Source organism: Choloepus didactylus, chromosome 1 (assembly GCF_015220235.1).
Source record: "Choloepus didactylus isolate mChoDid1 chromosome 1, mChoDid1.pri, whole genome shotgun sequence".
Lineage (NCBI taxonomy): Eukaryota > Metazoa > Chordata > Mammalia > Pilosa > Megalonychidae > Choloepus > Choloepus didactylus.
The window spans coordinates 70,139,438-70,164,121 of NC_051307.1; the positions used below are offsets into that span (position 1 = coordinate 70,139,438).

Here is a 24,684-nt window from a genome sequence, read left to right on the forward strand (position 1 = left end):
TAATACCAAAACCAGGCAAAGATGTTACAAAAAAGGAAAACTACCGGCCAATCTCCCTAATGAATACAGATGCAAAAATCCTCAACAAAATACTTGCAAATCGAATCCAAAGACACATTAAAAAAATCATACACCATGACCAAGTGGGGTTTATTCCAGGCATGCAAGGATGGTTCAACATAAGAAAATCAGTCAATGTATTACAACACATTAACAAGTCAAAAGGGAAAAATCAATTGATCATCTCAATAGATGCTGAAAAAGCATTTGACAAAATCCAACATCCCTTTTTGATAAAAACACTTCAAAAGGTAGGAATTGAAGGAAACTTCCTCAACATGATAAAGAGCATATATGAAAAACGCACAGCCAGCATAGTACTCAATGGAGAGAGACTGAAAGCCTTCCCTCTAAGATCAGGAACAAGACAAGGATGCCCGCTATCACCACTGTTACTCAACATTGTGCTGGAAGTGCTAGCCAGGGCAATCCGGCAAGACAAAGAAATAAAAGGCATCCAAATTGGAAAAGAAGAAGTAAAACTGTCATTGTTTGCAGATGATATGATCTTATATCTGGAAAACCCTGAGAAATCGACGATACAGCTACTAGAGCTAATAAACAAATTTAGCAAAGTAGCGGGATACAAGGTTAATGCACGTAAGTCAGTAATGTTTCTGTATGCTAGAAATGAACAAACTGAAGAGACACTCAAGAAAAAGATACCATTTTCAATAGCAACTAAAAAAATCAAGTACCTAGGAATAAACTTAACCAAAGATGTAAAAGACCTATACAAAGAAAACTACATAACTCTACTAAAAGAAATAGAAGGAGACCTTAAAAGATGGAAAAATATTCCATGTTCATGGATAGGAAGACTAAATGTCATTAAGATGTCAATTCTACCCAAACTCATCTACAGATTCAATGCAATCCCAATCAAAATTCCAACAACCTACTTTGCAGACTTGGAAAAGCTAGTTATCAAATTTATTTGGAAAGGGAAGATGCCTCGAATTGCTAAAGACACTCTAAAACAGAAAAACGAAGTGGGAGGACTTACACTCCCTGACTTTGAAGCTTATTATAAAGCCACAGTTACCAAAACAGCATGGTACTGGCACAAAGATAGACATATAGATCAATGGAATCGAATTGAGAATTCGGAGATAGACCCTCAGATCTATGGCCGACTGATCTTTGATAAGGCCCCCAAAGTCACTGAACTGAGTCATAATGGTCTTTTCAAGAAATGGGGCTGGGAGAGTTGGATATCCATATCCAAAAGAATGAAAGAGGACCCCTACCTCACCCCCTACACAAAAATTAACTGAAAATGGACCAAAGATCTCAATATAAAAGAAAGTACCATAAAACTCCTAGAAGATAATGTAGGAAAACATCTTCAAGACCTTGTATTAGGCGGCCACTTCCTAGACTTTACACCCAAAGCACAAGCAACAAAAGAGAAAATAGATAAATGGGAACTCCTCAAGCTTAGAAGTTTCTGCACCTCAAAGGAATTTCTCAAAAAGGTAAAGAGGCAGCCAACTCAATGGGAAAAAATTTTTGGAAACCATGTATCTGACAAAAGACTGATATCTTGCATATATAAAGAAATCCTACAACTCAATGACAATAGTACAGTCGGCCCAATTATAAAATGGGCAAAAGATATGAAAAGACAGTTCTCTGAAGAGGAAATACAAATGGCCAAGAAACACATGAAAAAATGTTCAGCTTCACTAGCTATTAGAGAGATGCAAATTAAGACCACAATGAGATACCATCTAACACCGGTTAGAATGGCTGCCATTAAACAAACAGGAAACTACAAATGCTGGAGGGGATGTGGAGAAATTGGAACTCTTATTCACTGTTGGTGGGACTGTATAATGGTTCAGCCACTCTGGAAGTCAGTCAAAAAAAAAAAAAAAAAAAAAAAAAAGAAAGAAATGACATAGAGAACAAAAAAACAATAGAGAGGATAAATATCACCAAAAGTTGGTTCTTTGAGAAGATCAATAAGATTGACAAGCCCCTAGCTAGACTGGCAAAATCAAAAAGAGTGAAGACCCATACAAACAAAATAATGAATGAAAAAGTTGACATAACTGCAGATCCTGAAGAAATTAAAAAAATTATAAGAGGATACTATGAACAACTGTATGGCAATAAACTGGATAATGTAGAGGAAATGGACAATTTCCTGGAAACATATGAACAAACTAGACTGACCAGAGAAGAAATAGAAGACCTCAATCAACCCATCACAAGCAAAGATTCATCAAAAACCTTCCCACAAATAAATGCCCAGGGCCAGATGGCTTCACAGGGGAATTCTACCAAACTTTCCAGAAAGATCTGACACCAGTTTTACTGAAACTCTTTGAAAACATTGAAGAAAATGGAACACTACCTAACTCATTTTATGAAGCTAACATCAATCTAATACCAAAACCAGTCAAAGATGCTACAGAAAAGGAAAACTACCAGCCAATCTCCCTAATGAATATAGATGCAAAAATCCTCAACAAAATACTTGCAAATCGAATCCAAAGACACATTAAAAAAATCATACACCATGACCAAGTGGAGTTCATTCCAGGCATGCAAGGATGAAGGAGACTCAGGGATCATTGTTTCTCATAATCTCTCAAAACATAGCTGCTTGTGTCTCTGGGATGTTTTATACATATACCATATGCCAAGCAGAGAGTTTATGATGTTAATCTATACATAGATTTTTTTTCCCTGAAAACAACGCTGGAACTTTTACAACTGGCTATCTCTGCAAGAGGGAATGGTGGTTTGAGATAGGAGGCGAGTCTGTTTTATTTTGTAATATGTACTCTTTTGTGTGATATGAATATTTAATATTTATAGTGTGTGTATTATTTTAAAATAAACGTTTAGTGCAAAGATTATCTTAACAGCAATGATACTGCCAAAACAGTAGAAGAGACATGTCTTCTCAAGTAGTAATTTATTTATTTTGAATTGAAAAACTGGAAATTCAATTAGATGTAGAGTTAATCCATAATTGTGAAATCTTAGAATAGCAATTGTACTCATTTATATATGTTCCTTGATTTACTTTCTTGCTCTTAGGCACATTAAAGCATTTTGATATGTAACAGTAAACTCTACAAACATATTGGAATTAAAATGATCCTTCATTTTCAGTGGTGTTTAAAAAAAATACTAGTTCACATTTAAGTTTAAATCACATTTAAGATGAGGATGCACAGTTTGTTTATTGATTGGTGTTTTGAAATGACTTGCAAATGTGAAAGTGTAAGCCTATGAGATGACTACTAAAAAAATTGCCCAAATATATATTATAACTAAAAAAAGAGCTCATTTTGTTTAATGAAAAGAGATTCACACATGTTAACAAGCAAGTTAGCATTAAAAGAACATATTTAATAAGAGAAATTTAAATTTTGTATCAGTAATAATAGTTTTCTGACATTAAAAGTGGTTGTACTACCTTTAATGGAATGGATTATTTCAGAAGCGTGAGGCATATGGGTCCTGGAGCAATGTCTCAAATTCCAGTGAGTACCATTAATTGGACTATGGTCAAATTCATTTGGAAATTGCTGCATAATATTGCCCTTTCTGAGAATTTGCAATACAAATGGGCTTTGAGAATTCCTGATGTAAAGACAGTCGTTTAACATTGTTCAGTCAGGTGTTTGACTTGAGACGCTGGAGAACTAGCATTTTAGAGTCTAGTAATGTTTACTAGTGTGGTAATGTTTACAAATAAAACACATTATACAAATAAACATATTATAAAAATGTAATATATTATCCATAGTTGGATGATCAGATTTTTTGGTACCTTTAGAACTATATTTCTGCACTATAAGTAAAAATACAATAGAAGAAAACCAATAAAAACAACAGAAACCTACTGTTTCTATAAAGATGCATGTAGTATTTCTGCATGACTTCGAATTCATATCTGCCAATTTTTTTATTTTAAGCTCACTTGAACATAAATAATTCCAAATTGTGGGAATTAGTCATTAATAATCATAGTACTGTTATTTCTTGCCTGGTTCATTGAAAAGTAGCATCTTGTTAATAGAAACTAGAGCCTCAGGGATTTTTGAAGAACTAAACCATCTATGCAGAACATAGAAATTTTGTATTGCCAAACTATTTTCATAAACCATAGAAAATTTTGAAGTGTAGATAACTTTAAAAGTAAAACATTTTTGTTATACTATTTTAGACACTGCTTAGAAGAATGGAAGAATATTAAATCTTATCTTTACATCAGAGGCTCATTGGAAGAATTTAGCAGGCTAAAGTTCTCTGAGACATAGGGTTAACCCTCTTTGAAATTTTTGCAGCATTGGGGTTGATTCTTTTTGAGTACGATTTCTTGCAAAACATGTCTAGAACTCACCTAATTCAAGAAGACACTTCTTGGCCATGATCTCCATATAGTTATTATCTATGGAATTTTTTAGAAACACCACTCATAAAATGACTTAGATGCTGGCAGTCCAGGTAATGGTGTCTTACTTTCAGATTGCATTCTGTCCTTTAGAAATCCAAATTGTTTGATTTCTAGGCCCTCCTTTGTATCTGACATTTTGTTCACAGCTAGTGAAGAAGAGGTAATTCAAATTAGATTAGACTTTAAAATATATGTAAGCATGATTTAAAGAAACTACATAAAGAATAAGATATGAGTATTAAAACAGTGAGTAGAAGTGTATTTTTCTCCTTTAAGAATTTAATGAACACCTGCTTGTATTCAACAATTCCAGAATATTTTAACTGACCTGACTTGTCCAGTATTGAAACCGGGCTGATGTAAGTTAAAACTGCTTTCTATTTATGACCTTGAATGTATAAGGGCATAGGAATCCCCTCAAATAGCACTAGTAATCTGACAGCTATCGAAGCAAGCTAAAAGGCTTTGTATGATTTTACAAAATAGTTGTTCATTTCCTCAGGAGTGCCACCTACGTAGTTAGTGATATGGCGCTTTTGCCAAGTATGGTCATGGCCATTTGCCTTATAACAGATAGTAAGTAAAGCACCCAAAGTTGAAGGAATTAAAATTTATTACTTAGCTAATTGAACCCATTAAGAAAGCACAGAAAAGTTTGAGGCAGTAGACTGATTGGGTTTATTTCTCCTTTTACAAGTGTGCCGGTAACACATGACTCACTACGGATGTATGTCTATATCTGAATATCAGTATCTAAACTGGACTTCTGAGGGATAACAGAAGCACAGACGGACAGAAATTTAAGAACTCGGATATCCCCCCACCCACATGTTACCCAGGCATCTGTGCACTGAGCATGTCTGCCTTTCTTGAGACATTTACTTACAGTTCCCTGTTGCAGAGCATACACATATTATCGTCTGGAAGCTGCTACTTTTACTTCCAGATGACTAGGCTTTTCTAAATCCCTGGCTCCGTCTTCAAGAGGCACATAGAAATGTCTCTCCTTCTTTGCTGCCATCTCCGTTTCTGAAGCCCCAGGGATGATTTCCTTTGACTCCTTCAACCTCGGCTGACTTTGTAAAACAGACCTTTGTTCCAGAGGTTTGTTAATAAGTTATTCCTGTTTTTAAGAAAATACAAGATGTGAAACATTCCACAAACTACTCTTGAGAATTATTTTCCTTATTTCACAGTTACGTTACACACATTTAGAGCAATTTAGCTCTACTCTCCCCTTCTGAAACCCACACATCTTATGTTGAACAAAATCATTTAGGGTGGGAAGTGATTTTTCTTTCCATTTTAAGATTAACTATAGACGACAGCTATACAGAAAGTGCAGCAAGCCAAAGACTATAATTTGGAAAATTATTTAATAATTCAGTAGCTTACAGAGATTGCCTTTGCCTTTCCTGAGTTCATTAGACTGGCCTTGTATGGTTTTGCTCTATGTAGTTATCCTTCCCATTAATGTGGAAAGTAGATGTAGTTTTATAATTGGAGAAACAAATGCAGGCTAAGTAATAATGACCACAATTCACATAGAGTTTTTTCATAACTGTGTAACTGGATGCACAGTAAATAAAGCATGCATCCCATGCCACAGAATTATGCCCAAAGCCTATCACAAGCTAACAATCAGCATATGTGACTTGAATTTTAATAAAATGACCTTCCTGCCAACTTATTAACAAAGGGTTTGTGCTATTAAAACATTCTAATGATCACTTTGGACTCTTTCAAATCTTTCCATTAAGAATGTATCTGCTGACCACAACAGAGGACATTTTTATATTTTGGGTTGAACAGTCTCCCATGGAACTTGTTCAGGATCAAGTGCCATACATTGACAAACTAAATCTATATAGTATAATAGCTATCTAGGGCTTTTTGTCCTTGGAGAACACACAGAATTATAGAAATCCACATCAACAAATATGCTCCCTCTTCCCACAGGCAGACATTTTTCCTTGCTAAATTATTCCTTATGCATACTCAGGTGGCATGAGTATGTACTGATTTCAAGTGACTTTTATTCATTAATAAAAGCTCTCTATTTTAGATTATTTGCCTTGAAAATGTTTTTCTCTCTCATTGTTAAGTTAAAAGAAATGAACTCAATATGACCCAGGAATCTAGCAACTATATTATTTAGAGTATTTTATTACAGTGACAGGAGCCTACAGGTTCTGGCTTAAGCAAAAGTGGAGGATATATTATGAGGGTATAAGAAATCTTTATAATCAAGAGAGATGATGCAGTTAGAACTTAGGGTTTGGGAACTAAATATAATCGAGAGCATGAATACTGTCAGTTCTGTCTGTCTCTATTTCTCTATTTTTCAGCTCTACTTTCTTTTTATCTGCCTTTTTTCCTCACTCTCTTTGAAGACTAGCATTTTCTGATTATTAGACTGTTAGCCTATAGCTCCTGGATTTAGTTCTCCTCCATTCCATAAACCAGTCAGCAGGTGTGCCTAGTACTGATGCCAAAGTCACAGAGAAGGGATTTTGATAGGCCCAGCTGGAGTCATATGCCCAGTTAGGCACAATCAGCTACGTTGTGTGTGTGGGGGGTGGGGGGGTGGGGGGTGGGATTTCTGTACGATTTCTAGAAAACTGGGCAGGTAGTTGCAGAAAGGTCTGGACAAACAAAATAATATTTGCTTACTATAGCACTTTTTGTTTCATTTCATTAAACATATTTATTGGACATCATTTTGGACAAGCCATCACATATAGCTGTTGTGCTAGATTAAGATGAATAAGATACAGTGTCTGCATTCAAAACGTTTAAGAAAATTTGGCAGCTGCACAAATCATTGGAGTACAATGCAGAGAGAGAATGGCGTTTGTTAACGATTATAAGGTGAGAAATAGCTTAAGGTGATAGAATGTTTGCTCATCTTGAAAATGTTTGGAATAGAAGAGTTCTGAATATATGTGTGGGCCAAAAAGAGTGAACAAGTCAAAGGGGTAGAACTGAACTTGGAAGGGAATGAAGAATGATTGAGCAAGGTCTTAAAATTGGAGGAGGAGGAGGAAAGAAATGGGAAAACAGCACTTCAAATTGTTAGGCTTCTTCTTGAGAGATGGAACCAAAGGATGAATAGAGACATTAGTACTAGTTGAGTTTTTAGATAGAATTAATTTGTAGTGGATTTAAATCAATGAAGTTTTGTGATGTTCTTCAGCAATATCTCCTACTTAGGAGATCAAACTTGGAGGAAGCAAAATGGTGGCATTTGGGTATAAATGGATTTCTCCCTCATGAGCTATTGTTCTTTTCTGAAGATCATGACCTCTGGATTCATTTCTTACCAGTTTTATTATATATTTTTTAATACATTAGCCATATGAAATGATAATTTTTGTAAATAGGATATGTGTATCTTCAGATGGCATTAAGCATTTACTAGCTTTTGGTTTATGGGCTTTTAGCCAATTTTTAGCTCTCGGTGACAGGTTTCCTATTACAGATGAATTGAGTTAATTTTTTAAAATAACATTTTTGTGAGGGTATATCAAATGGTGTGCTACAGTTATAATGTATCACTTTGCCTGATTTCCCATTTTCTACTAAATTTTATAATTCAAACAAAAAATACAATAAAGTGTATCTCCTAAAATTGTCCTTTGTGAAATGATGATGGCTATTACTCTGTTTCTTGAGGTTCATAAATTTTCCTCTTGGTATTCGTTCCCTCTTTTAACTACCAAGATAAGTTTAGAGTTTACAAATACAAATCCTACTATTTGTTTTAAGTTTGGATTTTTGTTTATTCTCTGTAAGCAAAGCTTTTGAGAAATAAAGCATATGTTTTGCAGGTTTTACAGAGTATATAAAAAGTGAGCCTATCCAAAGTGCTAGAGTTGTTTTATGATACAAACTTATATGAATGTATTATATTATGTTGAACAACTAGAAGTGATAGCCATAAGTTAAAATGGACAGTTTAAAAGAAATAGTGTAGCCCAGATATAGCAGATAATAGGTAGCAGATTTCATTTTTAAGACCAACCTCTCCTCAAATAATTCTCTCCCCAGCAATCACAACAAAAACAAAAACGGCAAACCACCCACTCAAATTCAAATCTGTATGTGTGTGTATATATATATATATATAAAATCACATTTTTATTTTGAAATACTTACAAACTTGCAGGACAACTATAAAAGTAAGTACTGCTTGAAATGCTGTTTTTTTTCTTGTTTGTTTTTTTTAATTTTTCAAAAAATAGTTAAAAATTTAAAAAAAAGTAATACAAACCCCATGCAGAGAACTCCAACATACTCCGATCCTCCCAGATACCCAGATCCACCAATTTTAACATTTTGCCACATTTCTCATATCATTCTAGCTATCTGTCCATCATTCTATCAGTCTGTTTATTTATCTCTGTATCATTCTGCCCGTCTCTTTCTATTTATTTATCCATTTTCTGAATAGTTGAGTGTAAGTTTTATTATCATTCTTCTTGAACTCATAATACTGCCATGTACATTTCCTGAGGACAAGGATATTCACTTATGTATCCACCACAAGTGCAGTTATCAAGTTAAAGAAATTTAACATTCCATTTTTTTCATATGTCCCAGTAATGACCTTTGAGGCTTCTCTCCTCCCTTGTTAAATCCAGTCCAGGATCATGTATTTTTTTTAATTGCCATCGTCTCTTGAGTTACATTCTTTCTTTATCTTATTTTAAATTACAGGAACATAATGTAAACTTTCCCATCACAACTACTCCCAAGCACACCATGCAGTGGGATTAATCACATTCGCTATGTTGCAGTATCCTCACCACGTTCCATTATTAAAACTTCCCCATCCCCCCAGACAGATACCTTACACCCATTTTACATTAACTCCCCATTCCCCCTGCACCTGGCAACCCATGTGTTGGTTTTTGTCTCTCTGAGCTTACATATTCTCTGACTTTTTTTGTTGTTGTTTCAATGGGTTTTAAATTTAATATCTTAAATCTGTAACAGTAACAAAATCTGTCCCTCTACCCCTTCACCCCCCACCCTCAGGTAGTTCTTGTCACAGATTACATGTTTATACATTAGGAGTCCTAAAACACTGATTTCTCATTACGTTTTATGCATTTTCTTTTTAGATTCTGTAGGAAGTAAAAAGATTACAAACCAAAAATATAACAGTACTGGTGTTTATGTTTACCCCAGGCATTTCCTTCACTGGAGATCTTTATTTCTTCATGTTTTCAATCTATTGTCTATTGCCTGTTCCTTCAACGTGCAGAACTCTTTAGCATCTCAGTTTTTGCTTTCAGCACTTTAGATATGTCCTCCCACTGCCTTCTTGCCTCCAGGGTTTCTGATCATAAATCAGCACTTAATCGTAACTTATTCTTACTATTTGACTCTAAATGAGGACTAGTATCCACCCAAGTTAATGAAGCTTAAAAAAAAAACCTGTTCCCTAAATGACTATTTATTGGCCAGCACTAAAAATACCTGAAATGGTGGTTTGGAATATCTTTTTTTTTTAAATGCATTTTTAAAAATTGCAAACTTTAACATATATACATAACAGTGATAACTTTCAAAGTACATTTTAACAAGTAGAGAGTAATTTCAAAGAATGTCATGGGTCACAGTTCCACAACTTCAGCTATTTCCTTCATTGTAAAATACAGCATACATACAGAAAGGTGTTAACTTTTGATGTATAGCTCAACAAGCAGTTATATAGATAATTTCAAAAATTGTTATGGGTTACAGTTACACAGTTTCAGTTCTTTCCTTATTATGCAACATAAGCTATATACAGAAAGGTGAAGACTTTCAAAGCACAATTCATTGAGTAGCTATAGACCAAATTTCAAACGATGTTATAGGCTACAGTTCCACCATATCATCTACCTCCTTCCAGCTATTCCAACACCCTAGCATCTAAAAATACATATATAGTTATATAAAGTTTCAGTATTCATATTATACTGAATGGATAAACATATTGGAATATTTTTTTTTGGTCAACTTACAAAAATTTCTTTTTAATTAATTCACAAGCATTTATTGAGTGCCTCCTGTGGATGAACTACTGGACTAGGTTAAGTGCTGGGAACAAAACATAGTCCTTGATCCATGACATTTTCATTGTGGAGGAGCAGGGATTCTCAAATTTGGGTTTGCATCACAATCACTTGGAAAGTGTGGGCCCTAACCCCAGAGTTTCTGATTCCTACTTCTGATGTGGGGCCTGAAAATTTGCATTTTTAACAAGTTTTCATATATTGCTGCTGCTGCTCCTGGGACCACATTTTGAGAACTATTGTGGTAGAGGAAGGCAAATTAACTGATCACCAGGTCCTCAATGAGCTTTTCCTCTACACAAAAGCCACCCACAGGCCACACTTCTTTTTTTTTTGTTTTATTTCCAGGTGAAAATGCTTTCTATAAATGAAATTCAGTGTGTGGGTAGAAAACAAATTATATAATTGCTTATCGAATTATGAAGAAATTTACAAAGGCAGGAAGATATAATTTTCAAAGACAAAGCTGCCTTGTTGATTATAGTGAAAATGTGTCATCAGCATTAGGACCTGATTTCCAATCTAATCATCACTTTTATTTTAATATATAGCTTTTATTTCTGATTTAGTAAGCCTCCAGTTTGCCATAGTCTTTTAAAAGTGATTGCCAGTGGTTCATTTATTGCAATAATTAAGATGGATAACAGCATGCCAGCTGGAAGGACTACACTTGTGTTTGTTGTATAAATTATTTTCATAGTATGAAAGCCTCTTTATGGCTTCTGCTTTGGTCATATCTTTTGTACCCTAAACTATTAACTATAGCACTTTTAGGAGAGCTATTTATAAAGAAGCCGGTCATATTTACTAATTTTTAGTCACCATTAATTCGTGTCTGAATTTTTCTTAGCACTAGAGATTGCCTTTCACTTTGTTCCTTCTGCCAAGAGCAGCAAAAAAGGCCTTCAAGGACTCATAAGCCTTTTTTTTTCCTTCTTTTACTGCCTTTACATTTCCTTTTTTTCAGTTCTACTTCCCACTTTGAGCAGTGCACATGAAGTACATAGGAGCACAACCCCAAATATAAATTTGTTATAAGCCATTTTTGAAATTCCTTTAAAACATAGATAGCAGCAAACTTTCATCATGTTTTTAAAATGCTGTTTGAGTTCGATGGTATTTAAAGTTACAACAAATATGTGCCTCAGATTCAACAGAAATTATTTGGATAAGGTTTGGACACTGGTCTTATTTCTATATCTGTCATAGTACCAAACACTTTTCAGTAAATATTTGCTTACTTGATTACTTTTCTTTAAATTTTAGCTTCAGTGGAAACTGCATGCTTGTCATCTTTCTGAGGGTTGGAGTAGTCATTCTTGTTCTATTTCTAATACTCATCTTTTCTTTTAAACTTTATAAATCTAAAAAGATAAATAAAATGTAAACCTAGGTCAGAATATTAATTTAGTTACTAGCCATGTCATGTAATTAGTTAAAACAATTCACATTAGCTAACAAGAAATATTCAGTGGCAACAAAATCATTGCATACATATACACATTAGGCCTAAGTAGATTTATTTTCTGCACTCCTTTAGATTTCCTCATCAAATTTCATCATGAAGAAAAACAGTGAATGATAAGCAAAAAAAATGATACCCCATTATTATTGTCATTAATGTTAGTTTCTCTTTATCATGGTGGTTTTATGCTTTCAGTCCAACCTTGCAGGCTAGCATTTTCCAGCCATCCAAACCATGAAAATGTTCCTGCCCTGGAAAATCCAAAAGAGTGGGTCATTTCACACAAAGACAACAAGGGTCACTCTGTTTGGGAAACATTGGCTCTCTTTCAGCAGTCTCCACTGGCCTGTGAATAAAGAGCAGTCTTACCAACTGGCTAAAATTAACTCGTTTAGCAGATAGCCTGCATCCCTTTGTGTAAAAAACGGTTCTTAAGAAGTTGCAAATATTGGCCTTAATCCCCTTACTCCATCTTCTTGACCATCACTCATGTACTGATTTGTTAATATCTTTATTCTCTAATGTAGACTTTATAGGCTGTCACTACTGTTTTCAAATAATTGAAGTTAAAAACATAGTAGTTGAAAGGAGCAGCATTGTCCTGTAAAGGCTGATAAACGTTATTTAAGTGAATTTGAACATAGGAGGAAGAAGGAAAAAAGTAAATATCTTGCTTTAGGATGATCGATATGATGATAAAGCATTTCTCTTACAGCATTCTTCGTAGATATCTGAAAGTTTTTAACCTGCCATTGGTGAAACAGATTTAATTATTAGATTTTGAAAACTAGCTTTTGACATTTACTCTAAATTTCATTTAACTTATAAATAACAGTAAAAAAACATTAAAATTTTGTACATGTAAAAATATTTAAAAAGAATTTTTTAGTGAAAACCATTTTATTCGTTGATGTTGAAGGAGAACTTTGTTAATAAAACAATGTATAATTTATATTCATATAATGATTTCATTAATACCCTTTTGTAACATTACAGATTCAGAACAGTAATACAATATTAAAAATGTTTAACATTTTTAGTCCCAGTTTCACAGATGAGTAAAAGTGCCTCAGGAATATCACACAGAGAAAGAACTCTTCCTAGACAGAACTGGAGAGATATACTGTACAAGAAGTGGTAGATTCTCTGAAAGAGAGCTGGTGGTGGAGATGGAGGTGGTGGTCGGATTTGCTAAGTGAGGGAGGAGAGGGGAATAGAAACGAATCTATTCTTCAGAGAGGGATCAGCCTTTTGATCCTCTAATTCCCAGCTGTAAAATGGGGATGTTAATACCTGTTTATAAATTTTAACTATTTATTATGTTATCAGCATGGAACTAAATCTGGAAATATAGTAATAACCAACATCGGTATAGTCCCTGCTTTCATGGAACGTATAGTGTATCTAAAGAATTAAAAAAAAAAAATTCCAACTCTTTCAGAGGATATTATTCACACTGAGTAGAAGAAATTGAGTAAAATTGCCACTCCCACACTTTACCTCTTTTCTTTGACCCTCGCCTTTCCCATTATTAGGTATCATCAGGTGCCCTAAGTGCCCTGAAAGTAAATGCCTCTAGATAATTGTTTTCCACTCTGGCTGCACCTTAGAATGATCTTGGGAGCTTTAAAAAATACTGATAACTGAGTCTCACTACAGATAGTTAAATTAGAATCCCTGGGAATGAGGCCCAGGCATCGGTATTTTTCAAAAGCTTTAGAATTAATGCTAATGTGCACAGCCATGATTAAGAGAGAAAAACAGAGAAGAAACAGCAACCACTGTACAATTCTGGGATAGTGAATAAGGACAAACACCAACCAAACAGATTGATAAAGATAATACTTTTGTAACATTACACAACTTTCCTTCATAGTTTTTAAGTATGTGATTTATACAGAAAGCAAGTCAAACAATACTCTTAGCTAATCTAATGATTTCATTTATATTCAGTGGGAATTTTATGTCAAGAAATGTGTCCATTTCTAGACATTTGGTCATATTGTTAGGAATTTCCTGTCCTAACAATAAATGGCTTTCTGTATGATACATTGCAAATAGGAACTACGTGATGACAATGAATTTAGTCCATTTTGATCTGTATTTTTAAGATAATAATACCAATATGAATTTGAATTTGACACTTGCATTGTCAAAATACTGGTTTCATTTTATCCTCACAATCACTTGGGGCATCCGAACAACATAGGATTTGCAGGCTGGGTCTCCAAGATTGCCAATCTGGGTCACCCAGAATTAGCACAATGGGAAAGGCCTGTTGGACAGGCTGTGTTAGAAACCACAAAGACAAGTTGTCTTAAGTTGGAATAAAGGAAGTCACATCTGCTCTGAGGTCTACCATGAAATTCATCAGCGAATTAGAGTTTGGTCAAAGTGAATTAGAGCAGAAGAGTTGATGTCCATTTCCCATGCCTCTGCATGTATGTCTTTATGTGGTTTGTATGTGTTTGTGAGCTTCAGTATTGTCTTTACCTCCATGGAAATAGGCTATACTAACTTGGTTTATGATCCATTGTTGATTCGTTTGTAAATCTAAGTGCTAACGTGTTTGTTCTGAGGCAGGCAGCCTTCAATTGACTTAACAGCATGCTAGCAACTCAGAGACTGTGAAATCTAGTTTGACCCACCCTTGAATTGCTTAATCTCCGTACTTTAGACTCTTCCATCTATGGGAAAAGTTTTGATGATGCCATATTCGCTTATGGTGTTTGTTTGAAGAATAAATATTAAAAATGATTGTGGGGCACTTTGAAAATATCAACTGTTATGAAAAGTTAATTATTTTCAAAATGTCCTTTGACAACAATTTACAGAGAAAAAGTGTAGTATTTCCCTTTATAGACCTTTTTAAGGAGTTTAATATTTGATTTATCTCTACAGTTTTCTACATACTGTGTACCAGCCCCTTCCTCCTGATCTCTAAATGAAGTTTATGAACATCATGTAATATTGAAAGATATTTCTATTAAATGAGCTTTCAATTATTCATGTTACTGGAAGAACATTAATGCAGATCTTACAAATGACAACTGTCAGAAAGATCTCAGAAAGGGTGAAGAGCCAGAAATCCTACAGTTTCTGATCTTTATAAATTTGCTGGAGTGTCATTAACTGTGGGTAATAATTGTGTTAGAGACCATGTGAATAGGGATAAGCCAGCTCAACTGTACATTTAAGAGGAGCTGGGAGTTGGAAGGTGATCCCAAAGCCCCCAGAGCATTCCAGTTTACCTCGATGTCCCACTTGGTAGGAGAAAGTATATCTGTCAGGTTATAATTGCAGTAGCCACCGCAGTGGCAGTAGTAATATTAATAGTGCTAACAGCAGCAGCAATAGATGGAGTGGAAATAATAGTAGTCGAGTAGCAGTGGCAATAACACTAGCAGTGGAAATAGCAGCAGCAGCAGCACTAGTAGTAGCTATAGTAGCCATCGCGGCAGGAGCAACATCTAACACTTGTTGACTATTACATGCCAGACACTGTTCTAAGCTCTTTATATATTTTAACTCTTTTGATTCTCACAATAGACCTATAACATGAGAACATTATTCATCAAAACTCAGCAAAGGACAATTGGTATATGATGCTCAAAGTTTGGTGGGGCCCATTGGTCAGTACAGAGCTGACCGGAGACCTCTTAGCAGCACTGCTAAGAAGACAACAGAATTCCTCAGGTGGCTCTCTGAGCATCTGCTGGAGGCCTGAACAGTTTCTGATGCTGAAGGGAAGAACATTTAGAAAGCTTCACAGTCCTCTGTCTTCTTGTGGGTCCTATAAACTAGGAGAGAAATATAACCTAACATGAAGGAGTGGACTATCTTCACCCTGAATAAAAAAAGTATAAGAAATTATTTAATCCCATTTAAAATTTTTAGATTGTAGACAGGAAAAGAGGGAAAAATCTAACAATGGTAAGGACATTTTATGAACTGAAATAGGTTGCTGAAGGAGGAAATGGAATCTTTTTCCCTGGACACATTTAATGACAGGACTAATAGCATCAGTCTAGAATTATATGAGTGGAAATCTGGGGAAAGAAGGGATAAACCTTTGGAGTCCTTCTCAGTCCTCTGATTTAGAAAAGAAATTCTTAAATTTTTAATATCTCAGAACTATACTCATTAAGAGAGAAATGCATCTTTGGGTCCAAATAATTAGGGTTTCAGTTTCCCTAAGGATTTTACCTTGACAACCTTGATTATTGTTTGTGGTGCAAGAAAAGAACATGGAGGTCGAAAAGCATTAGAACAGATGTGCTTTTTTCTCATTGTAAACTGATATGGTAGATAATGTTTGAGTTGCATGCTAATAATTAATTGGAAATGCAGTAGTAGTCAAAATGTAAACAAATATATTCTGCTTGCAATAACACTGTGGTTAAAAGAATGAGAGGTAGAACCAAGTAGGGTGATTTTATACTCAAAAATGGTAACAGTAATGATCTGTATATACTTGCTTTCATGAAAATTATTAATCTTTTATTGCACTTTTGTGTTTGGAAAATACTGAATTGGAATTCAGAATTACAATTTTGGAAGTATCATACTGTTTCCTTACACAGGAGATGATTTACAATCTTAAGTGCTATTCTACCTAGAAGAAAAATGACTTATATAGAGCACCAGATGTCAACATGAACAAAAAACAAATGATGCTTTGTTTAATATTAGGAAAATTTCCCTAACCCCATAATTTTGGAAAATATAATGAGAACATATGAATAAAAATATAAATTATATATTAATGTTCATTCAATATATTTAGCATTTTATATAGATACAGAATAACTGGTGAATGTATTAATTAGAATTTATCTGAGGAAACTCTTTAAAGTAAATTATCATAAATCTAATGCATGCATAATGCTCAACATATAATAAATGCTAAAAGTTTTATCTACAATATAACTTTTTAAGATGCTTAACTTTTGCTTGGATTATATGAATTTGTACATGTAGTTAGAAAATACATCCTGCGACTCAAACAGAACTGGTTCTAAATCAAAGTTCTACCACTAACTGGCATTGTGACCTTGGGGAGATTAATAACATCTCTGAGTTTCCTGTTTCTTCATCTGTGAAGTGTGTATAATAATTGTACTTACCTCAGTGTTCTTGTAAGGATTAAATTAATTAGTGAAGCTAAATGCTTGGCACAGTGACTGATATTTATTATGTCAGCAAAGGTTGTATTTCATAATTAATATATGATTTAAAACATATCTGATAACACCATAATACAGTTTAGATTAAGTGATACAGGTTGACCAGTTATAGAAGGGTAATATTTGTATAGTAGATACAATTTATGATATTAAATTTCTTTATAAATTTGCTATAAATCAGCATACAAAATAGTGATGCCATTACCTCTATATACGTCCACTTGTCATTCCAGTTTTGCAGAATAGGGGTTATGTTGTTGCCTGGAACAAGTGTAGACTCTGTAATCAAATATATCTGACTTCCTGGTCTCATCTCTGGCACTAAAGAGCTGGACTTTGTATAAGTCGTCCTTCATGTCTGAGTTTCATTTGTCATCTGTAAAATGAGAGGACTGATACTTAAGTAATTGGATGTTTGGAGTTATAGATAAAACAATATCAAGAATCTCTACACTTGACATAAAGGTTTAATAATTAAGTATTGGATTTACAGTTTCTCCTTATTGCAACATGTGTTTGATCATTATAGGCTTCCTTTGAATTACAATCTCTCTTTATTGAAGAAAAGTAAAAGAAAAAATAATCAGAAAATAGTCTATATAATATTTTTACTGGAATTTTGGACTCACTGAATGGGGGGAAATGGGCATAGTAAAAAAAAAAACAATAGCTTTCCTTAAACCTAAAATGGCAGTGTGCTATGATGTTATTCATTGACTATTGTTCAGCTCCATTTAGCATATTTAATGCTTACTATATGCAAAACATCATGCTCCATGCTGCGGGGGAAGGGAAATAAATGTAGATACAATTCTGCTATTTAGTGACTTAAAAGCTAGTGATGGAGAAAAACAGAGTTTAAGATAAGCAGTGCAAGTGTTTGAAGAGAAGCATGTATATTCAATGTACCAGGAGAAAGGGAGAGAAATACAGATTTTTACTAACTGGGATGGACTGGGAAGGCTGCTATGAAGTTAAAGGGAACTCTAAAAAAAAACAGCTTGAGCAAAGAAAGACTCAAATTTAAGAATGAAACATGTACAGGGAACTAGAATATAGGGCATATGCCTGTGTATGTATATGTGTGGTTGTATTTGTAACAAAAGGTATAGGGATGGGGTGGTGATGGAGTTGGATAGAGTTCAAAAGCTTAAGTTATAATTAAATTGAAAAATTATTTGAATTTTAGGCTAAAGAGTTTTGAGCTTATTTTGTATGAATTGGGAACACATCAAAGGCTTTTGACCGGTAGAGTAAAAAGACCAGATTTGTATTTAAGAATGGTATGTCTGATGCTAGTGTTGAAGATATATTTGCAAAGAGACTGGAAGCAGGGACTGTATTTAGGAAGCTATGGTGAGGGTGAGAGCAAGAAGCAAACATGGTGTGACCTAGATCCTAAGCAGCGAGAGTAGAGTCGACTCAAGAGATACTTTAGGTAAAGCGCCAACAAAATTCATGCCAGCTTATATAGTATTGGCCTCTGTGAAAAGTAATGTCTCACACGACTTGTCAGGCTAGGAGCCTGGAAATGTTGCACAGTCCTCTTTAGAGAGCAAGTTGAAATAGTTTATGGGTGCCCATTTTTCTAGTCTTACTTACTGAGAGCCTCCAGGAAAGGCGCCTACTTTTCCTCAGTAAAAATGAATTACTTGCCTTTATCACTTTGGTCTCAGAGAGATTTTTAAGGATTAAAGTAACTGAGATGAAAATTGTTCATAAACTATTTATTTCCTGAAACAAATAAATCTTTTAGGTGTTATTAGGTCTGTGTTTTGGAAGAAATAAAAGAAAACCTGAAACTGCATAAAGTGAAAAATAAGCAAACAGAGACCACCATTAAGTCCCCAAGGACCAGCTTTTGCAATGGAAATGAAAATTTGTGACCACTGACAACAGGTTACAGGTATACTCTATAAAAGAAAGCACCTGCTGATCAATGCTATAGCCACATTAATGCCAGCCATGGAAACATTCGTTGGTTCTCTTCTGGAAAATATAAGAATGAGCTTGTTGAATCAAAGTGGCCGTATAAAAATTAGTTTTATTTGAATCTGTAACCTTTCAGATATTAATGATAGAATTATGTTATCTTTTCCTACCATCTTTTGTCTTCTGTGTCCTTTTTGTCTTTCCTTTTAAATCAAACCTTTTGTTTCTCAATTTTTCCACTTGTAAAATGGGGATAATGAGAATAACTAAGAGGATGTGTTGTGTGAAAAGGATTTTATATGTAAAGTTTCTGGCACACAGTAGGAGTTCAACAACAACTGGTTGTCATAATCAGTATTATTGTTAATAGGAACAATGTTGTTATTATGAAATTGCTCCATATTGCTCCTCCTGTGTCCCTAATCTTGCTAACTGGCACCATAATCTACCAAATTTCCCAAGCCAGTGTCCTGAATTATCCTTGCCTCATCTACATTCCTCATACTCACAATCAATTGACAAATTCTGTTGATTCTACATACTAGTTATCTCTTGTATCTCAACACATTTTCTCTATTTCCATATATAGCTGTGCCCTTGTTCATTTCTTCCTTGAACTACTGCAATAGTTTCCTAACTCATCTTCCCACATTTCTCTTGCAGACTCTACAATCCATTCTCATATTATGGCTGGAGAGATTTTTAGAAAATTCAAATCTGATCGTGTTACTCTTTGCTTAAAAGGTTTCAATAGCCTCTCATAACCTCTGATATAAAATCTAAAATTCTCTAAATGAACTATAATGAAAGCCCAGCACAACGTGTTCTTCGCCTGATTCTCTAGTGCTATTCATCTGTTTATCTCCTTTGTACCCAATCTTCAACTTGACTGAACTTCCTTTATTTCTCGAGGGGTCCCACGGCCCCACTTCCACCCAGGTCCTTTACATGTGCTATTTCCTGTTTGGAATGTGCCTCTAACTCTCCTGTTTCACCTTACTCTTGCCTTGTATCTCTAGTGACTGCTCCCAGAAGCTTACTTGGCACATCCCTCCCTCCCTCGTCTACCCCTTGGTGGCCTATTATTAAATCCTCTAGAATCTTATACTTCACCTCTACATTCAGTGTATTGTGTTTACTTACATATTGAGGGTTGGGTATTTCCCAACTGATTCTTAAGTTGCTTAAGAATCATTTTGGACCAAATGTATAACATAGATGAAAAATAGGCATTTAGTTAATAATTGTTAAAATGAATGAACCTATAGTGAAAAGATAACAGACTTCGTTAATCATTCAGACCTGCACTCAAATCCCAATTTGACCACTTGCTGGCTGTATTACTTTGAACTAGTTGTTTACCTCAATTCTCTTATCAGGAAATTGGGAAATAATTATTATGAAAGTTAAATAGGTGATATATGTAAAGCACTTAACCAAGTGTGTATTTTCTATAAATAATACTTCCTCTGTCCCCATTAACATTTAGATTTGTTCCTTTCAAGGAGTAGCAGTGATTTTGATTAGTGTGAAACATTCATGTCTTATTACTGTAAATTCTGTTTGGATATACAGAATGTAATCTATTCCTTCTTTTGTTAATATTCTTGAATGGTTGATGATGAGTCATTTTAGTGCCTGTGAGAATGGAGGAATTACCATTTTTTTTCTAGAATGAATATTCCTGTTTTTACTGTAACTTGGAAAGAAGGATTGATGTAATGGTTAAAAGTACCAGAAAAATTGTACTTTTGCTGATTGATTTGAAGGGTCTGATTATGTGGTGCTTTTGTGCTGACTCACCCTGAATGAAGAAAAGTGTTTCATTTTCATTTCCTCCTAATGATATATGACTATGCTCATTCTTTGTTACAAAAGTTTATAAACTCATCAAGTATAAGCTCTAATGCAAATCTTGTGGTTTTTTTAAACATGTCTCTTACTCTATTTTTAAAAGATAAAACAGAGAATAAGGGGATCAAAGAGGTGTCTCTTGTGGTTTTAAGAATATTAAAATGCAATTTTCACCAGCTGTCCTTTTTAAAATTAGATTTCAGTTTCTCACATGGGATACTATATGTGTTGGGTAGATTTAGAGTAAGAATTTAAATGCTCAAAAGCCTTTGAGGTTAATACTCCATTAAGAAACAGATGAGAGGTGGAGTATGACACCATTTCTCCTTGATTCTATGGTCAAGTAGATGTGCTTCTTTCAATCTGTCTCCACTGTGATGAGATTAAAAAAGAAATTAGTTAATGACAGTTCAAAATTACCTCATAGAGGAAACTTTTCTAAAACCACAGAATATAATGGTTAAGAAATGGGATTTTTTTTCCTTTCAATAGGCCTGGGATTTTTTTTTTTTTTTTTTTTTTTTTTTTTTGCTAAGTTTGGTAGATCCATTAAGGCTCATCTGCCTTGGAATTTTGGAGTTTTAGCATTAGAATGTTATGAACAAAATATAAATGAATGATGAAGTGTTATAGAAATGTTATAAAAAATAACATATTTAGAAAAATGTGTTTGATATTGCAGGTCTTCAGTTTATCTCCAATTTATTTGGTCTCTTAATTATTCACTCTAGGAAAAAAAATGCTGCTTGTCACTAATGGAATTTTTTCTAAGTTCCATTTTTTAATACCAAACCCTGAAATAGTTCATTTCATTTATCATGTATCGTGATGCACCTACTCTTTTGTTTCTACCATTTTCTTTCCTTCTTGCAGATAAACCTTCCTTGTCAATTTCCACCTCTGCGTCATTGTACAGTTGATACGTTCTACTTTCTTCTAAGATCTTTTCCTTGTCTCAAAAATTCCAATGCATCTATAGGATCTCCCATCTTTTATACTCTTTTTAAAGAGAGTGCTATATGTTTCAGGATAAAAAAAACATAATACTTACATATAAAATAGTAATTTCCCCTCTTTTTCTCAGGAAATTTTGTTAAAATGCAATATTGCAGTTCATCTAAATTTGACATTATTAACCACGCGCTTTCCTTATTGGAGAAGTAGGTGTTCCTCACTTCCTGAAAGTCTACGGTGTGGCCAAAGAAATTAAATTTAAGGGAGAATCCTGGAAAATATACAAGTTAAATAGAAGACAACTTGATTTCTGAGTCACATTCAGATCAGCGTCACTTTTAATTGTTGCATTTAAGAAAATAGTGTAGAACAGTTAAGTTCACACCATATAAGACATAACTAATAAAAATGAGAACAAAGAACAGGGCTCAGAGAAACACTGATGGTTCTAAAGCACTAATGGAAAAATGAAGTAATAAGTCAAGAGAGAGCTAGAACCAACAGGATATATATTTAAATTTAAATATATATACTATGCAGATATTAAGAGATGTATTATAGGGATTGGCTCACTTGACCTTGGAGATTGGCAAGCCATGTTTCCTAGGGCACACTGCCAGTTGAGAACCCCGATGAAGGTTTTAGTGATTTCTCTAGGAGAATTTGGCAGCTGAAGTAGAGATAGAAAATCTTTCTGACTGCTGAATTCATCAGTTCTCCTTAAAGGCCTTCACCTGATTGGATGAGACATCTCTTATTGCTGAAGACAATCTCCATGGATAATTTTAGATGTAATGAGCCATAGATGCAATCAACTGGCTAATGATTTAAATCCACAAAATACTTTCAAAGTAGCAATCAGGTGACCAAATAACTGGACACCAAAACCTAGTCAAGTTGACTCATGAGTTGAAGCACTTTTAAGTGGTTGGTAATCGGGATGCCCCAAACTATGTCACAGAGAATTTAATATCTTTGCAGTGTTTCAAGGGTCATTTTGATAGGGAAAGTCCAGATGCAAAGAAGGAAAATGAATTTAAAAGACTAAATTTTGTAGGTCTTAAAATAGTTGGTAATAAAATTTCCCATGGGGATTTTTTTTTTAAATGTAGCAGACTAGAAATTATAAGTGGTCACAGGGGAGTCTTAATTTTCCAGTTAGGGAAGCTGTTACTAGTCTGAGACTTAACAGCATGTTGTCAAAATAAGCAGATTGTTATAAGAATTTAAATTTCCTTGGAGAATGAATAAATAATAGTGACATGTAAGTAATTATGCTATCACAAAGTTCACATTCTGAAGTAAGTCAAATAGTGAAGATAGAATCTAATTCCAACCCCCTAATCAAACATTTATTGACTGCCTAATGTGTGTTCAGCCCAGCGACAGGCTTGATGTTATAAACATCTGGATATGTTTGTATATGGGAGATAGATGAGGCAGAGGAAGAGATAAAGACTTTTTATATGTACAAGCACAAATACACACTGTTGTGGAATTTTTGCAGAATCACAAACTTTACTTCATATTTCATAGAAAGATTAGCAAATACTATATTCTTTTTAAAAAAGTTCCCTGAAAGATAGTTGTTCCAGTTTTATCACGGAAAGAGATGATTGCCCTATTTTACATTTTGGAAAGAGTCACTCTTGAATGTTTCCTTTCCTTTCTCCCCTCCTTCTTTCCTTTGTTTACTCCTTCTTTCTTCCCTTTATTTCTATGTTTTTCCTCTCACCTCTTATAAGAATTTTAAAATATAAGGTAAAAGAGAGATCAGGAATGAATTGAAAGGTAAGAGGACATTATTATGCCAGGGATATGGCATAAGGTAGTGTTGTTCATTAAGCATAGAAGCTGGCAGCAAAGTCTACTTGAAAGAGCTTAGATGTCGTTGTTGCAGCGTTTGAAGTGCTCCGCCACGTGCCAAATTTGTAACATTGGGCAAACTGTTTAACATCCCTGTATCCTATTTCTCATTATTAAAGAAGCATTGACAAAACCTAACTTCTAGCATTACTAGGAATCAATTAAGTTTATGTATTGGTGCACCTTATGTAGTGTCACATGTGGCAGGCATACCTGAAGTTCACAGTGGTTTCCCTTCTCCTTCCTGAATCCAGTGGAAAGAGAAGAACAAGATTATGCATCTTCCACTTTTTAAAATTAAAAAAAAAGAGAGAGATTCATTTAAAGAGAACACTTTTATTCTCAAATAAAAGTTTAGGGAAATTCATTGACATTTATTCAAATCAGGATTCCATAGTCAGGTTGGAGTGTCTGTGAATTCTTTGAAAAAAATTCATGGTACCCACTTATGTGAATATGTCTGAAGACAATTTACATTGCTTTTCTTTATCTCTGAAAGGATTAAAGCCAATATAATAGAGAGATAGAGCTTACAGAGTCAAGAGGCCAAGAGGAAGGGATGATTTGCACATCTCTGATGACTGCTTCTCTCAAATATCAGATATCTGAATTGTACTTTGGGAGGAACTGCATAGCAGTCAATTCAAGAAAATTAAATTACAGACTAATATGTGTGTGTGTGTGTGTGTGTGTATCTGGCTTTGGTATGCATTTGCATTTTAGCACCTGTAAGAAGATGTTGAGTTGCATATCAAATAGATACAGTACAGTAGTCCTAGTGATCTTTATTTCTTTGTGCTGCTTTGAACTATTGTCTAATGCCTTTTCTTTCCATATGAAGAACTCCCTTTCGCATTGCTCATAGGGCAGGTCCAGTGGTGA

The 24,684-nt window shown here is 34.4% G+C and overlaps 1 protein-coding gene and 1 long non-coding RNA gene across 8 annotated transcripts in view; one reads left to right on the plus strand and one right to left on the minus strand.

Annotated features, from left to right (window-relative positions):
* The window catches only part of ALCAM (activated leukocyte cell adhesion molecule), a 217,341-nt gene that overhangs the window by 23,478 nt on the left and 169,179 nt on the right, over window positions 1–24,684 (plus strand). The window lies entirely within an intron of this gene.
* The window catches only part of LOC119532654, a 69,768-nt gene continuing 48,492 nt past the window's right edge, over window positions 3,409–24,684 (minus strand). For 4 of the 6 annotated variants that reach the window (XR_005216569.1, XR_005216568.1, XR_005216567.1 and 1 more), the window contains 3 exons: window positions 17,402–17,572; window positions 11,787–11,909; window positions 3,409–5,603 (listed from right to left, as the gene is read on the minus strand). This is a non-coding gene — a long non-coding RNA (uncharacterized LOC119532654). Of the gene's footprint in view, window positions 5,604–11,786; window positions 11,910–17,401; window positions 17,573–22,033; window positions 22,186–24,684 lie in introns of those variants that run through there. The other 2 variants (XR_005216570.1, XR_005216572.1) reach the window with 2 other exon arrangements.